This window comes from Cupressus sempervirens, chromosome 9, assembly GCF_028749045.1.
Source record: "Cupressus sempervirens isolate cs-2001-9-10 chromosome 9, ASM2874904v1, whole genome shotgun sequence".
Classification (NCBI taxonomy): domain Eukaryota; kingdom Viridiplantae; phylum Streptophyta; class Pinopsida; order Cupressales; family Cupressaceae; genus Cupressus; species Cupressus sempervirens.
Window position 1 is genome coordinate 471319134 of NC_143126.1, and position 17362 is coordinate 471336495.

General features: G+C 34.7%; 1 pseudogene; it reads right to left on the minus strand.

The window, feature by feature from the left end:
• Positions 1–895: 895 nt before the first annotated feature.
• LOC149539359 (putative inactive receptor kinase At5g10020) overlaps positions 896–17362 on the minus strand; it is a 25293-nt pseudogene continuing 8826 nt past the window's right edge.

The window sequence follows — 17362 nt, forward strand, 5'->3', positions numbered from 1 at the left end:
TCTAATCAATGTGACTGAAGTATTTTTTCCCGAATGGTGTTATTTAAACTTCTTTGTGCATAGTTGGACTCATGTTATCATTGATATGATGGTGCAAAATTTGGAATATATGTCTTTCTATGGTGATTTTTAAGTCATGTGTTTGTTTTGGAGTCATGCCTTTTGAAGGAAGCATGTAAAATCTCATAGTTTCATGCTTTAGAACTATTATAGATTTGAAGACGTCATAATGATAATCATTTCTTCTTTGCATCACCGACTTTTTGGAGTGTAAGGGTCAAATTTGGTTATTGATTTATAATATTTGACTATGTATATTTTGGCTAGGTATTCCTTTTACCTAGTTTAGGATAGTTGTAGATTAGGCTCTTCTCTTTTAGTGATCATTCCTTCCTTTTCCAATTATGCTCTCTACTAATTTCTTCTACCTTTGTGGCATTTTCTATAAACTCTTATTTTAATATTAATATATATAGGCATTAGCCTTTTATTTTAAAATTGAAATTGGTACAAACTTGCCTCATCTTAATTTTGTATTGTATAGATTGAACGGAAATCTATCTCCAATAATGGATAAAAATATATATGCAGAAAAGATCAAAAAAACAATTATGGTTTGTTTGCAAATGTATCTTCCTAGCTAGAAATTTATGGCACATTACCATCAAGTCCTCATTGACTATTAGTGCTGCCCATATCTCTACAGTCCGCATAAGTTCCTAACTTATTACTGATACTCTATCATTGTGTATTATAGTTAAAGATGTGCTTTATAGTTATAATAGAAAATTTGTGAAACTAAGGGAACATTAATATTTCAAAGAAAATGAGGTTGTAAGGATTCAACAGCTAGTTTGTGCAAGGAGCATTCCATAATTCAAACCATATCAATGAATTAAGCAAAGAAAATCCAAAGGAAGTTGAAGGTCATACCACGGATATGACTTGCTAGATTTTTTGCACTCATATAACCTGATAAAATAAGTTTTTCATGCTCCCTTTGTGCCCAATAATAACCCCTCAAAGAAACTAGATTTGGATGCCTTATGTTTGCAAACTTCTTTGCTTCCCCAACAAATTTCTTTTTGTTCTTAGCCAAGCCCTCCTTCGGGCACTTCACTCTCAAAACATGTCCATTGTCTAGAGTGGCTTTATGAGAGGTACCATGGTTGCTTCTCCCGAAAACCTCAGCACATGCACGAGATAACTCCTCAGCTGTGAATGATAATGTATTATCTAGAAAGAAGAGATCCCCAGCCAACTGATCAATCAATTGAATATTCAAGATAATAGGGTGTTCTGAGGAAGAAGAAATATCTGTGCTGCTAGTCTTCACAGATTAAATACCCTTGGCTTTAACATCTGAAGTTTCTTGTATTGCAGCCGCAGTGATGAGTCCTTTGGGTTCAGTAGCTATAAGCCTCTTATCGGGAGCTAGCAGATTATTAGCTGAAAATTTCAAGGGCACTAGAGGTGAAGGATCCACATCTTTATGAAATTCATAATACCCAGCATTAGATGGCTATAGTCTGTTTCTGTCTTTTGTATTAACTTTCTCGCGAAAGTCAACATATCTACTTAGTGTTGTGTGGAAGAGTTTCTTCTATAATATAGAAACAGAGCAAGACCAACAAGTAGGGCAGATCCAGCACAATTATTATTGATTTAATATCTACTCCAAGGCCCTTCTCATGTCTCCCCGTGCCATTGGTTTCAGGTCTACCACTAGGTAAGCCAAAAGCCAAAGGAAAAAACAAATGAACATTGCCTGGAAAAAATGAGGAATAAGGAAACTTTCTCAAGTTTTGCGGAACATAACCTGACAAGTCATTATAAGATAGATTCAATGCTTTTAGATTGGCAGATATCTTGTTTGGTATTCTCCTTGTTAACTAGTTGCAACAAAGGTTAAGATTCTTCGAAGCATAAAGCTTACTAACTTCACTTGGTATCATACCATAAAATTGATTTCCTGCCAAATTCAGTGACCTAAGACTATCAATGGCACAAATTTCTTGGGGAATGAAACCATTCAGTTGGTTGTATGATAGATCCAGTGATTCCAAGGGTGAATATTGATTCACTGCCCATAATGTGGCAGGACTAATTGGTTGAATATCTTGTAGAGGGATTCTCCCTATAAAGTTATTTCTAGACAAGCGTAAATGTGCCAAGGTTAGTGAAGTAAAAAGGTTTGTCAAAAGAGGCCCATTTAGTAGGTTGAAGCCAAGGTCAATAGTTCTAATCCTAGAATATGTCCCTAGCACAAGAGGAAGAGGAACCACTTAGGCATTGTGTGATAAATTTAGATGGATCAATCTTAAAAATGGAGAAGTATCATTAGGCAAGGACCCTGTAAATGAATTCTAACTCAGATCAATCATTTCCAAATCATTCCCCCGCATCAGAGAAAAACTCCCAAATAAACTGTTATCGCTCAAATCCACAATTATATAGCTACCAAATTTTTGTGGCAATACACCAGATAGTAGATTTGAGGAAAGATTGAGAATGCTAAGGGATTTTGATGTGATCATGCTCATGGAACCTGCAATATTAAAAAATCATAATGAATTAGGAAGCTACAAGAAAAATAATCTACAATATAAGACATCTAAAATCTCCTTTGTCTATCATATTAGTTAGTTAACCTAAAATTAATATAACACATATAGTTCTAAAAAAGCGTAGCCATTGATCACATAACAACTTTGCAATGTCAATGACAGAGACAATTGTTTTCCAATGTTTCCATTCACAAATTCCTTTGAGATTGGATTTATATGGAGGGTAGACACATAAAGACATCAATAATACAAACCACATCATAAGAGAATTCACATCAGAAGCTTGAGTGTCTTATCACTATGATCAATATGAGCGAGTAATTAATAGTACTCTAATCAAGAACCCAAGTGCTACTGGGTTTGATTCAACTCCCTATAAAAACAAGAAGAATTATACACTTAGATATTGTGAATTTGCACACTACATATGAAACTGAAACTGAAACTGAAAATATAGCGAAATTTGAAATGTAGGTACTCTAAGATGGCATTCAGTAAAATGTTTGAAAAGGCTTTCACTAAAGGCTAAATTAAGGATTATGCCTTAATTTATTGGTAGTTCCACTATCAATGTCCTCCAATTATGCATAGGCTATTACAACACAAACAACAACTATATGTTGTCCTTAATGCATGAATTAGGGTTGGTATTTAGTAATCAAGAGAATCAAACTATTGATTAGAGAGAATAATTCATGAAGCAATAACCAAAAACCATACCATTTAGCAAGCATGACTATCAGATATAGAAACAAAAATGGCAAACAACACGTTTTGAAAATTTAAAACAAATAGAGCTAATTTCTTTTAATCATTTTTACTTGCATGCTTATTTTCAACAAAAATTATATAGCAGTAACACTACTCACATGAATAATAAGACAATATGGAATGAAGAAATGATAGGAAAGTAAAGCTCCTAGTGATGAAGGCATGAAGGCTTCTAGTGAAGAGATTATGGAATAAATAAATTAAGGCATGGGTTCACTGGCATTGAACAATTCTCCATTTGCATATTCACTCAAGCAATGTGTTTATATGTAATTTGACTTCAAGAAAATTAAACAAAAGCATGCAAAGAGGAATATCTTGCACATGAACAGACTCACAAAAGACATGTCGATAAACTTACAAAGAATACAAGAAGCTATGTGGATGAATAAGAAAAATCTCCAAAAAAAAAAAGGATATAGGATGGTCTCTAATAGTATCAAGGTAACTATAGTTCTATGGAAGACCAAACCTCTGGTTGCCCACATCAAACATCCTAGTCATCTTTGTTTCACAATGCCGACTATTTTTGACAAACTTCAATGCTAACTATCACAATAAAATAGTTGCTAACTATGGTTTCCATGCTACTTTGCATCAAATTCAGTTATGCGATTCTATGCATAAGTGATATTATTTTCTAAAATTTATTACAGCATTACAATCACAAAAACTCCCAAACTTGGCAAAAATACAACATATCCTATGCTTTTCTGCAAACATTACACTAGAATACAAATAAGTCTTAATTAATCAAATAAAAAGGTTAGCTAACAAATTTTGTAGTTCAAATTGGTTCATTCCCTCAGAATACTTCCAAATAAATATATTAAAGATGTAGGTTGGTGTATTTAAAACTGTGAAGCAACCCTTAGACTAACTAGGAACAAAATCCTCCATACACTAAGCAATAAATTAATTTTACTTACCTGAAAGGTTGTTGTGGCTGAGATCCAGTTCCTTTAAAGCCAAAGTATCCTCTACAAAAAGTGCATCTGAAAAATTACCATTTGTTTTACCTAATGTTATTAGATCCAATAGAGAGATAAAATGCTAATAAACCTAATGCATTTCGAATAAATGATCTTGGTGGCCATAAACTACAGGGTGGTTGATTCTTACCTCCTTTCTCCTCTATTATTGACCCTGTGCCAAACTCCCACCCCCTATAGTCGCGTGTGTGAAAACAAAGTGAACACTGCCTTGCCCTTTTTTATTATTTATGTTAAACATAACAATGAAATAGGAAATTTCCCTTTTTCATTATAACATTGTAAGCTCATGTTGGTCAAAATTTTGACCAACACGGGCATGGATTTTTAAAAAAAGATATTTTTCCTTCCATATTCCAACCAATCTAAAACATTTTAATAGATGGTCAAAAATTGAGGTCAAATATACTAGTGAAGGTGAGAGAGATTTGGCAGTTGACAACTTTGTATAGGCCAACACTACAAGTTTCAACATCACTCAAGATGGCATCGTAAAATAAAAATGGAGAGTCATCTCCAAAAAGAAAGAGAGGTTATTTTAGGTCTTGGCAACATGGTCCTATAGGAACTAAGATTTCATCCATATCTTGCACAAGTTTTGAGATATGCCCTTCAAAGATTGCAACCCTATGGCATTCAATGACCCTTAGGGACATTTTGGTTTGGTGTACCCGAGAATGTTTGAACACTGAAGGGGATAGGATGAGGTTGGTGATAGGGTTTACCCAGCCACTCAAAGCTAAAAAAGTAGATAGTTTGATCCCATGAAGAAAGGTGAGAGAGATTTGGCAATTGGCAACTTTGTACTGGCCAACACTACAAGTTTCAGCATCACCCAAGATGGCTTCGCAAAATACAAATGGAGTATGATCTCCAAAAAATGAGAGAGTTTATTGTAGTACTTAGCAATACAGTCCTATAAAAACTTGAATTCCATCCATACCTTGTACGAACTCCAAGATATGCCTCGTCAAAGATCGCAACCCTATGGCATTTAGTAACCCTTAGGGACGTTTCCATTGCGTGTGCCCGAGAACGTTCAAGCGATGAAGGGTATAGGAAAAGGTGTGGAATAGGGTTTACCTAGCCACCTAGAGCTAATGGAGTACATAGTTTGATCCCACGATGAAAGGTGAGAGAGATTTGATAGTTGACAACTTTGTACTGGCCAACACTACAAGTTTCAACATCACCCAAGATCGCATTGTAAAATCAAAATGGTGTGTGATCTCCAAAAAGTGAGAGAGGTTATTATAGGTCTTGGAAACATGGTCCTATAGGAACTATAGTTGCATCCATAACTTGCACGAGCTCTGAGATGTGCCCTATCAAAGATCACGACCCTATGGCATTTAGTGACCCTTAGTGACATTCTGGTTGGGCGTGCCTAAGAACATTTGAGTGCTAAGGAGGATAGGATGAGGTTGGGGATAGGGTCTACCTAGCCACTAGAGCTAATGAAGTAGACAGTTCAATCCCATAACCCTTTTTCCACTAAGTTGCAAATTTGAGCAACTTTTACAATTTTCAACAATGCAACTTTGCACAAAAAGTGCAATTTTTACATTTTTCATTTGATTTCAATTCTACGACTTGGAAAAGGTTTGGAAAAACTAAATTAACTTATTTCCAAATGCTCAGCCATTCACCAATTCTAAAACTCCTACAAAGTTGTCAGCCAATTTGCAATTTTGCTTTGACAACTTTTGTAATTTTTTGCAATTTTTGACATCTTAACTCCTAGATGCATAAAACTTAACCTAATGACCCTACAGACCTTTATAACCTTCTAAGAAATATAAAAATATTTTTTTCTTTGAAAATCACCTATATTTCTCATTTTCATGCCTAAAAAGTGGCCCATAGTGTAACAACAGAGGTTTGGCCCAAAACAATGATACCTCATATTTTGATATGTTATAGAGGAGCGAAATGGGTATCCTAATCATTAATTTATTTTCTTGATATTATGGAAAATTGTGGAGAAAAATGAAAGAGGACAGCATTTTGTGCAAGAGGATGACATTTTATGCATTTTTTCTCTTCATTCTCAACAGTGCCAAGAAACCCATATTTAACATGTTGTTTGATCTTGATTCTTGGGTTTTACTGACATATTGAATCCCTTATCATGTTATTCAACTTTTTTTGTGAGGATCCACCATTTTTGGGCAGTTGAGTCAAGTTTGAAGTTACATGGATTAATACTAAGTGCTACATTATTTGGACATAACTATGAAATTTGAGTTTTGGTTGTTGTTGGGCCTTGATTAATAGGTTTTGGTGTTATGTTGAACCCCCTTAACATGCTAAGAGTACTAATTTGTCAAAATCCATCATCCATGGGTGTTGGTTCAAGTTGCTAAGTGTCTAGTTGTATGAATAATGTTGATCCATTCGCATTTTCATTGTATCATAGTGTAGAAGTTGGGTGTATGGTCTATCCTTGTGGATTGAAACCAAAATTTTTCTTATTCTCAAAATTGTAATATATTAATGTAAATAACTTTTATTTCATTTCAACTATTAAAATAAGTCCATTAGTACTTATGGTTTTGTATTTTTATTTAGGAAGTGTTTGACAAGGATAGATGAGTATAGATTACTAGATGGAAAATATTAAAGTGGATATGTATGATCTTTCAAATGCTATCAGAATGCTCTAGATGAACCCATAATCATCTTTAGAAACAAAGAAAAATGATAGTTATCCATTGTATTAAATATATGGATGAACATACCACTGTGTTTGAATCTTTAGAATTTATAGTTTGCTCAACTAGAATTTCATATTAAATGGGTTGATCTAGCCCATTTATCCCCTTGTTTATCTTTTTGAGAAACAATACCTCTTTATTAGATGGTAGTTTATGATGTTGGGAGGAAGATCTAGGGTTATATAATAAAAAATGAATCATCCTACATCAATATGTTATGCATAATCAAAGGATACTTTAACTATTTAACACCTTAATCACAATAAGGAGAGGTCATATATAGTTGTTACAAATGGTGTAATCGTTAATAACTAGTCACTGTGAAGGTTGAGTTTTACATTTTACTATAGCTAATGCATTTATACAAGTACCAATGACTACAATATTTTATATGCATCATCATTATAAGTGGTTGTGTCATCAATAAGAAAGAACCTAGTGCAGAGTATCTAATTAAAGTGTTTGTTTTGTTCAATGTAATAAGGCTTAAGGATTGATTAAGAAACCTCCTTAAGCCCTTCCACCCATGTAATGGATTTAAGACCCCAAGGTGTCAATATAAACCTGGGCATGATTTGGTCCAAAAGATGGACTTTTGGTTTATTTTATGTTTGTTAGGGTAGTTTAGGTGTTTTGATTCTTAGAACAACATTTGCGAATGGTTAGAATTGAATTAGGAAGAAGGTTTTTCAAAATTGAAAAAATTAAGAAAATTTGTAAAAGTTACATTAGCAACTTTTTCAAAAAAGCCACTCCCAACAGCTAAAACTACCATGGGGTGATTCTACCCATTTGTAATGGCCTATAAAGGCTCTATACACCTGAGGGGAGAGATAACATGAAGAAACATATGTACTTTCTCTTTGGAAACAATAAAATCTATTGTTTTAGGATGAGTTTTACTGATTTTTCCATATAGTACGGCCTTACATGATTCTGAAGTGAACTTTGTTATACTAGATAGCTAGACCTACAAATTTGTGAAGCATTGGAATTGGTTTCAAGTTTGTAGAAATCAAGGAACTCGAGATATTGAATTTTCTTGACCACTGCCCTGTAAAACCCTCAAAATCAGGATTTGGCCGAAGAAATGACCCTAACTTGAGATCCCACCATTGGAATTTGTGCCAAATGGGTAGGGAGAAAGTTAAGGTGATGTACTTTCATACTTCAAAAGCCCTACAATAGGAGGTTGCAATAGATATTTTTAGGAGCAAGCCCTAGGTATAATATCCCTCATGTATTAGACCAAATTTTATGCAAATTGATGAAGTAATGTGTTTAAAGGAAGTAAGGGACTTGGTGTGAAGGCAAAAAATCTTTGTTTGGGTTAGAAGAACACTTTGAAGTTGGTTGTATGATTCCATGAACCCATCTCTTGGCCATTTCCTTGTAGACCATGCCTAAAGGCAAAAAATCTTTGTTTGGGTTAGAAGAACACTTTGAAGTTGGTTGTATGATTCCATGAACCCATCTCTTGGCCATTTACTAATTAGGCCTAACTACATGGTTTGGGTTAAGGTATGCTGGAGTGGAGTGGAGCCTTAAGATTTTGAAGTCTCTTAATACTAGAAAAAGGGTGTCTAAAACTATACTTTGTTTGCCAAGTCCTTTGGAAGAGTTTTGAGTTATTGCTGAAAAACTAAACTAAGAGGCCTAATTGCCTAGTAGGTCAAATGTTGCATTCTATTTTGTGGGTTGTTAGTAGTAGATTAAATCAATGATTTGCCTTGTTTTGGTCATGTTAAGATTTTCTCAAGCCATGATTACTGTTAGAAAGGTTGGGAACACCATAAATTGTTGGAGATGATTGAAAAGATCATGAATGAAGAATAATGGAACTGATAAAGAATGTTTTCAATCATTGTTTTGTCATTGATGTCAAACTTGCTACTTGCAAAAATGCCAATTGCTTAAGTGATGCAAGTACTATCAATTGGTTGATTGACAAGGAGGTGGAAATCAATAAGATGTAACTAGAGCACCTAGAGAAAGGTTGAAGTTATGATGTTGTAAAGAAGTATAAGGATCAACTAAGCCATTGATGAAATAGTGTATTGATGACATACTCTAAGAGGATGGATACACTAAGACACATCAAAGATGTAAGGTTTAAGTAAGTCATTTGTAATACCTAACTAAGTTCATTTGAGAGAGGTGTGCTAGCTAGTTAGAACCAAGAAAATTCTTAGTTGAAGCTGAGAAAATTCTTAGTTGAAGACAAGCAATTCTTCAGGTGCCGAGTAACACAGAATTGTTTTTGTGCCAAGCATCAGAAAAGGGTAATGGATGCCAAGTAAGTCTTCAACTGTTGGGCAAAGCAAAAATTCTATAGGTGTTGAGTGCTAGTAAAACAAAAGAAGACGAGTAACACAGAAGGAGTTGAGCATCAGTAAACCAATGATGATGAGTTGTCGCATTATTTGTTAAGACAAAAGATTCACAGATCAGTGATGATAAGTTTGTTACATCAAATATTTTGAATTAGTTGGATGATAAGGACAATGAGTAGATGTCACAAAATTTTATGTAAACCATGCAAACCAATTCAAGGCGAATGCTAATGGATTTATCATGAAGTTTCTAGAAGAAGCAATTTGGAGGGAAAACAATATCATTTTCTCAGATCAAATCAAGATTTGAGTGGGAAATGAAGAACATAAATTCTTTATAAGGAGTCAGAGGTTAGAGATCAAAGAAGAGAGAAGAGAGGGAGTTGGTCATAAGTGTGGTCATGTAAGAGAAGCCAAGAGAAGGCTTGTGTGAAGTTTCAAGAAGAGGACACAGTGAGGAGTAAGTATAGAGCATCAAGACTCTGAGTTAATCAAGTGATCATAGAGTGCATTGGCATAACGAGTGGAACAACTCAATGAGATAGATGTTGATGGGTGAACAAGCTATCAACACTGCAAGGAAGAAAAGCCAAGCAAAGAAAGGAACTGAAGAGTGATCTAAAATCTACAAGGTTAGGGTTGCAATCTTTATCAGGACCAAATCTTTCTAATACTCTCTTACCATTGTATTAGACATTGAAATCCTACATTTCTAGGTGGATAAGCCTCAGGAAAAGGATAGAAGATCCCCAGGAGAAGGATAAGAGATCCTCAAGAGAAGGATAAGAAATCCTTAGGAGGAGGATAGGAGATCCTTAGAGAGGGATAAAAAATTCTTTTGAGAAGGTGACTATAAATACCATGGACTTGGGTAGGCCTAACAACTCTATGTAAATCCTTTAATAGGGTGACATTATAAGTTGAATGTTCTTAAGTCCTCTAGTAGGGCACACTCCTAACAGGGTGTAGAAATCCTTTAAGAGGGTCACATCTTACAGTGTGTAAAGCCTTTAACAGGGAAGACCATCAGAAGTGGTTGAAATCAATTGCGTAGTTATTTTGTGGGTGTCATCCCCACCCCAGTTTTACCTTCTTATTCCTAGAGGGTTTCTGGGTCACCAAAATCCTTTGTGTTATGGTGTGATGCATGTTTACTTTTCGTGACTGTTTAATGTTTAATTGCATGTATGCTAATCTCAATTATATGCCATTAAGGATTTGACAAAAAGTTTGGATTGGACATTATAAGACCTTGGATAACTGATTCACCCCCCTTATTAGTTATTCTAAAGAATTCTAACAATTGGTATCAGAACCCACTGTTGATTTGTTTCAAGGTACTAGCAGCAGGAAGATCAAGATGTCCAAGAGAGAAGTTCCCAAGCTAAACAAAGATAACTTTGTTGCATGGAAAAATCTGATGAAGCTACACCTTGGATCAATAGGTGACTATGTACATACCTCAATTACAGTTGATCATGTAGACCTTGCAGGACCCCTCACTACAAATGACATGAGCAAGAAGAAGCAACACAATCAAGAGATGTTAGATATTGCTTCAGCACTAAGCTATGTCGAGTATGATGGCATCAAAGAATGTGGTACTACACATCTGATGTGGGCAGGGATAACTTCAAGGAACCCCCCCTCCCAAAATTTATAAAATTGTGGCGAATTACATGTCATTTGGGTGAAAAAAATTAATGGTGTTGGCAAATTATCTTCAATTGATGGATATTTGATGGAAAAAATTTTAATAGTTTAGACAATTTTTATAAAATAATGTTGATTATAATTTAAAAAAAAAATAAAAAATATTAATATTGATGGAAAATTATGTTTTGAAATGTAATTATGTTAAATGTATTATTTGAGAACTCAGACCATCTAATGACCCAAGATCAATGGCTGAGGTTTAATTTCAGCCAACATTTCTTGAAGGAAGAAGAATTGTCGAGGTAGTCACCAGAATGTTGACACGTATCAAGGTATGTTGTCTATGGAGTACATTGTCACTCATAAGAAAAAAATCACATAAGAAAATGGGAATTTGGCGAATGATGATCGTCGAAAGAGACACTCAATTAATTTCATGGTGAATAAGAGTAAACATTAAAGAGAAATATGGGTGAAGAACCTGACTACCAAACTGAAATTACATAATAATAGTGACAAACTTTTTGACCACTGCATGAGTATTTTATAAAATTTGGGCAAACCGGTCAACTAGTATATGGTATTTTTTTTAGCCAATTTCTATAGCCCAATCGGGACATATTAGCCAATTGGTGAATAATAGCCACTAAAATAATCCTTGGATGTGGGAACTATTATCAAGAATCTATGGAGGAGATGATAATGTCAAGAGAGCCAAAAGAGAGAGCCTAAGAGGAAAGTTTGATGACATGAAAATGGAAGAAGGAGAGAATGTTGCTCAATATGGTGCAAGGATGGAAGAAGTGGTAAGTTCCATAAGAAGCCCAGGAGGATAGTTAGCAGAAGAAATAGTATGTAGCAAATTCTTGAGAACTTTTGTTCCCATCTATGCTATAAGAGTATTAGCCATCCAAGAGCTGAGGTGTGTACTAGGCAACACATTGTCATTTGAAGGAATAATTGGAAGACTCACTGCCTTTGAGCTATCCAACTTTGACAACTACAAGCTAGAAAACTTTGAATCTACATTCAAAGCCAAGATGACAATAAAAGACAATGAGGAGGTGCAAAAAAAGAAAAAGAGTGGAAAAGGAAAGTATGTATCTAGTGAAAACAACACTGATGAAGATGATGTAGACCAATTGGAGGCATCACTAGCAAGGAGATTTCACAGAGGAAGAGGAAAATTCAAAGGTAAGCTGCCAATCATTTGTTTCAATTGTAATGAAGTTGGTCACATTGTAGCCAGATGCACACAAAAGAAAAATTACAAGGATGGGGGCAACTTCAAGAATGAGAAAGAGGACAACAAGGACTACCAAGGTAAAGGCAAAAGTTGCTAGATTGTTGAAGAAGACTCTAGCGAGAATGATGATGAAGTAGTCTATGTGGCTATGAAAGATGAATTAGATGAAATTGAAGCAACTGCCCTAGTAACTTGCATGAACAAGAATAAAAAATGGATCATAGATAGCGAATGCTCTCATCACATGACAAGAGATAAAAGTAAGTTCATTTCCTTTACTCAATATGAAGGAAATAGTGTTAGATTTGGTATCATATCCTTTACTCAATATGAAGGAAATAGTGTTAGATTTGGTAATAATGCACCATGTCAGATCAAAGAAAAAGGTAGTATCAAGCTTACTAAAAAGATATCATGTGATAATGCATACTATGTTGAAGGCCTGAATTATAACTTGTTAAGTGTCTCACAATTGGGAAACATAGGATGCAAGGTTGAATTTGAAAATAGAATTGCCAAGATCTATGATTCTCAAGGAAGTCTAATAGGAAAAGGTGACTAGACTAGGAGTAATTTGTTTTAACTAGACATGGAAGATGTTTCTTGTCTCATTGTTCAAACTAATGATGTATGGTTATGGCACAAGAGGCTATGTCATGTAAATTTTGACAATCTGATAAGCATCAGCAAAATGAAGAAAGTTAGAGGTCTACCAAAGTTGAAGAAACCTGATAACACCATGTGCAAACAATGCCAACTAGGAAAGATGACCATGTCAACTTTCAAAAGCAAGGCTTATACTTCTAATGAAGTATTAGAGCTGGTCCATATTGACTTGTGTGGTCCTATTGAAGTACAAAGCTACAAAGGTGATAAATACATAATGCTATTTGTAGATGACTATTCAAGAATGATGACAGTCATGTTCCTGAAAAAAAAATTAGATGCATTCCAAATGTTCAAATGGTACTTGGCCAGAGTTGAGAAAGAGATTGGAACGAGCCTAAAATGTCTCAGATCTCATAGAGGAGGTGAATTCACATCAAGAGAATTTGAAAAATTTTGCAATGAAAAAGGAATCAAAAGGCAGACATTAGCACCTAGGACTCCACCTCAGAATGGTATAGTAGAAAGAAGGAATATATCAGTTATTGACTGTGCCAAGACCTTAATGATGGAGAAAAATGTTGCACTCAAGTATTGGACAAAAGTTGTAAGTATTGTAGTCTACACACTCAACAGAGTTCAAGTCAAGAAAGGTACAAATGCAACACCTTTTGAATTATGGTATGAGAATTCTCCTAATGTAAAACATTTCAAAATATTTGGATGCAAATGCTATATATATAAAGAGTCTAGTAATGGAAAGTTTGATGAAAAGAGTGAGGAAAGCACATTTCTTGGTTATTCTACTAGAAGCAAAGCTTATAAATGCTTGAATGTTAACACTAACAAAGTAGTAGAAAGAACAAATGTGAAATTTGATGACCTTGTAGAAGTTCAAAATGTTGAGAACACCAAGAAAGAAGAAGAATACAAGACCTTTGTATACTTTTATGAAGGTATACCTAATAATGGTGAAGTTGCAACTCAGAATGACAATCAGAAACAAAATCTAGTATCTGTGAAGTCACAGATAGTGAATGTCAAACAAAAAACACATTCAAAAGTTGAGCTGTAGAATATAGAGAATCTTCATTTAGATTCTAAGAACTGTCAATAGGAAGGAAATGAAGAAATATCTGATGAAAACACACATGAAGATTCAGATTCTAAAAGAGACAACATGCTAACAAAGAAAGAACCAGCATTAGCAAAGTACGTAAGAAGACATCATCCTAAAGATTAAATTATTGAAAACAAAGAGGTAGGACCAATGACAAGGAATAGACTCAGAAGTGGGACATGCCTGCTTAGCAAAATGGAACCAAAAACAATAAGTGAATCCACAAAAGATGATGACTAGTACAATGCTATGAAAGAAGATATAGAACAAATTAAAAGCAACAAGACATGGACTTTAGTCTCAAGACCAATTGACAAGAATGTAATTGGAACCAAGTGGGTGTTTAGAAACAAGTTAGATGAGAATGGTGAAATCACAAGGAACAAGGCAAAACTAGTCTGTAAAGGGCATGCACAAGAAGAAGGACTAGACTATGAAGAAACTTTTGCTCTAGTTGCTAGAATGGAAGGAGTAAGGACTTTAATGGCATATGCAGCCTTCAAAGGATTCAAAGTCTATCAAATGGATGTTAGGTCTACATTTTTGAATGGTATACTTGAAGAGGAAGTCTTTATAGAGCAACAAGAAGGATTTGTTGATGAAAATAACAAAAATAAGGTATGTAAATTGCATAAAGCTCTATATGGATTAAAGCAAGCCCCTAGAGCATGGTATGAGAGACTTCACAAGTATTTAGTGCAAATAGGATTTGAAAGAACTGATGATAACAACAACATATACATCAAATTAGAAGAAGGTAACGATATCCTTGTATCTGAAATCTTTGTGGATGACATAGTTTTTGGAGGAAAGGAAGCACTTTGCAAAAGTTTTTCTGACAAAATAAAACATGAATTTGAAATTTCTATGTTTGGAGAAATCAAGTTCTTTGTTGGATTGCAAATACATCAACTAAAACATGGTATATTCATGACACAATCAAAGTACATCAAAGAGATACTCAAGATGTTTGGATTGGAAGACTCCAAACCAATTAGCACACCAATGGCAATAGGACATAAGCTATCCAAAAATCATGAATCAGTTGAAGTCAATCAAACAATGTATAGAGCCATGATTGGAAAACTACAATATGTTGTACATAGCAGACCAGACATAGCATTAGCAATTGGAATCGTGGCTAGATTCTCTGCTAATCCTAAAGAAAATTGTCTCATGGTAGTAAAAAAGATAATGAGGCATCTCAAAGGAACTGATGATTTTGGCCTATATTACAAAAAGAATGAGAAGTTTGAGCTCAATGCATAAATAGACGTAGATTGGGGAGGCAACATTGATGACAAGAAAAGCACAAGTGGAGGAGCATTATTCTTAGGAAGAAGGCTAGTTACGTGGACTAGCAAGAAAAAAACATGTAAATCTCAGTCCATTGTAGAAGCAGAATATGTGGCAGCAGTGGTCAATTGCACAAAAATTGTGTGGCGTAAACATCTATTGAAAGGAATGAAAGAAGAGGTAACCAAACCTGTGATACTATATTGTGATAATAAAAGTTCTATAAACATATCCAAAAATCTAGTAATGCATGTAAAAACTAAGCATATTGCAATCAAGTATCACTATGTTAGAGAATTGGTGGAAGACAAACAAGTGAAGATGGAGTACATTCACACAAAGGAACAAATTGCAGATATCTTCACCAAACCATTGCACAAGGATCCTCATGAATATCTTAGAGGAAAGTTGGGGGTAATACCTCTAACTCAAGTAGTCTAAAGCAGCAAAGAAGCTACCCTGCATCAACAGGAATAGATCATTGAAATATCAGAAGAGTGATGCAGAGGATGACAATAGGATCAAAAACTCTAGATTAGTCACAAACATGGTGACAGAGGGAGAAAACATAAGATGCAAAGCTTATATTTAGTATGTTGAAGATGCTGCATCTTTGGAATTTATGTCAAAGAGGGAGGTTTATGAGAAACTGATCTATACAAAGTAAGAGGGAGATGTATATGAAAGAGGAAGATTCAGAGATAAGAATATTAAGAAGAGATAAGGCAGTGATTAGAAAGCAACTATGAAGGAAGAATCAAGAATACAAAGTAAGTTTGTATCAGCAAAAGAGGGAGTTATATACCAAATAGAAAATGTATATAATTTTGGTGGTAACTAAGTTGATCAATTGATAAATTTGGTTTGCCATTAATGCCAAAGAGGTAGATTGTTGTAAATAATTGAAAAGATCATGAATGAAGAATAATGGAACTGGTAAAGAATGTTTTCAATCATTGTTTTTTCATTGATGTCAAACTTGCTACTTGTAGGAATGACAATTACTTAAGTGATCCAAGTACTATCAATTGGTTGATTGACAAGGAGGTGGCAATCAATAATATGTAACTAGAGCACCTAAAGAAAAGTTGAAGTTATGATGTTGTAATGAAGTATAAGGATCAACTAAGCCATTAATGAAATAGTGTATTGATGACATACTCTAAGAGGATGGACCCACTGAGACACATCAAAGATGTAAGGTTTAACTAAGTCTGAGAGAGAGACGAGCTAGCTAGTTATAACCGAGAAAATTCTTATTGAAGCCGAGCAATTCTTTAGGTGTCGAGCAAGATCCTTCAGGTGCCGAGTAACATAGAATTGTTCAAGTGCTGAGCATCAAAAAAAGGTAATGGATATCTAGTAAGTCTTCAAGTGCCGAGCAAAGCAAAAATGTTATAGGTGTCGAGTGCTAGTAAAAAAAAAGAAGCCAAGTAACATAGAAGGAGCCAAGCATCAGTAAACCAATGATTTTGAGTTGCTACATTATTTGTTAAGACAAAAGATTTCGCCAGATCAGTGATGATAAGTTCATTACATCAAATTTTGTGAATTAGTTGGATGACAAGGATGATGAGTAGATGTCGTAGAATTTTATGTAAACCATGCAAACCAATTCAAGGAAAATGTTGATGGATTTATCATGAAGTTTCTAGAAGAAGCAATTTGGAGGGAAAGCAATATCATTTTCTCAGTTCAAATCAAGATTTGAGTAGGAAATGAAGAACAAAACTTCTTTATAAGGAGTCACAGGTCAAAGATCAAGGAAGAGAGAAGAGAGGGAGTTGGTCACAAGTGTGGTCATGAAGAGAAGCCAAGAGAAGGCTTGTGTGAAGTGTCAAGAAGAGGACACAGTGAGGAGTAAGTACATAGCATCAAGACTCTAAGTTAATCAAGTGACCATAGAGTGCATTGGCTTAATGAGTGGAAGAACTCAAGGAGATAGATCTTGAAGGGTGAACAAGCTATTAGCACTGCAAGGAAGAAAAGCCAAGCAAAGAAAGGAACTGAAGAGTGATCTAAAATCTGCAAGGCTAGGGTTGCAATCTTTATTAGGTC